Here is a 1,323-nt window from a genome sequence, read left to right on the forward strand (position 1 = left end):
TGGCGGGATACAGAGCCGCTTCCAGCTAGGCCGCGTGTCCGGGAGGAGCCCCTTGGGTGCCGTGTAAACCTGAAACTTCTTCTAACTTTCATAAAACTCACTTCGATCACGAACCAGGCTTCGGCGTGAATTCTTTCTCGCGTGGAGCCAAGGACCGAGGTATAAATCTAACTCCAGAGAGATCTAACAATCTCTCTGGACAGTGATAGAACCAGCCCTTATCTCTATGAAATTACCTGTTTTGCCTTATGGTCTCCTGCTGACCATGCTTTGAATGTCACCTGAGACCAGACTCTGGCTATTCAGCCACCTTTCTGGACCTACTAGTGTCTGGGCCAGAGGAGAGGTTGTCTGAATGAAGAAATGGATTCATGGAGGAGCTGGGGTTTGAACCTAGGTCTGTTGGCTTATACCATTTGCATTTTCTACTTCTTCACCCTGCTGCAGGACATTGCACCCCTCCCCTCCACCCTCTTAGTTACCCAAACTGAAATGTCAATAGACAAGACAGGTTTCAAGAGGATTTAGAATCCTTCCCCTCGCCTTGCCTTCTATTTCAGAAGCCAAAGGGATAAGGGAACACTCAAACATACTCTGCTATGGATTGAATGGTGTCCCTTAAAAATATGCCTCGTGAATCCTAATTCCTGTGCCTGTGGTTATAATAGCATTTGGGAATGGGGTGTCTTTGTTATGTTAATAAATCAGGATTACAACAGGGTTTCTTAATCCCCTTTTTTTGAGATATAAAAGAAATAAAGCAAGCAACCCTTGAGCAGAGGAGAGATGAGATAAAGGCCCAAACACCTGGAGACCTCCAAAGAACCTGGAAGCAGGACTGTCCTCTGGAGCCCACAGAAAGAACCTTCCCCTCAAGCAGCCCCCTGCTTCTAAACCAGCGGTTCTCAACCTGTGGATCACAACCCCTTTGGGGGGTCAAACGACTGAATTAAAGGGTCACAGCATTAGGAAGGTTGAGAACTACTGCTTTTGTGGGTCTTATGCAGCAGATTTGCCCAATGCAAAACATCTGATTTCTTGACAGCTGTTTCCATGAGCATTGATTGTGGATCCAAATAACATGAGTGAAAAATAAACGTGTGTGACTGTAAACCTCTGAAAGTTCAAAGTCACTTGTTACCACAGCAGAATTTTGGCCATCCTGCCTAACTGACCCAGCGGCTTTGGACATGCTCCTTGGTCTCTCGGAGCCTGAGTATCTTCATCTGTTAAATGGGAAAGAATAGCGCTCACTTTATTTGAAGGATGACTTTGAGGGTTTAGAGTCTAGAGCCTTCCCCTCGAAATCAGTACCAAAGAATA

The sequence above is a fragment of the Echinops telfairi genome, unplaced genomic scaffold, assembly GCF_000313985.2.
Source record: "Echinops telfairi isolate 266 unplaced genomic scaffold, ASM31398v2 ScPeMD7_7457;HRSCAF=8495, whole genome shotgun sequence".
NCBI classification, from domain to species: domain Eukaryota; kingdom Metazoa; phylum Chordata; class Mammalia; order Afrosoricida; family Tenrecidae; genus Echinops; species Echinops telfairi.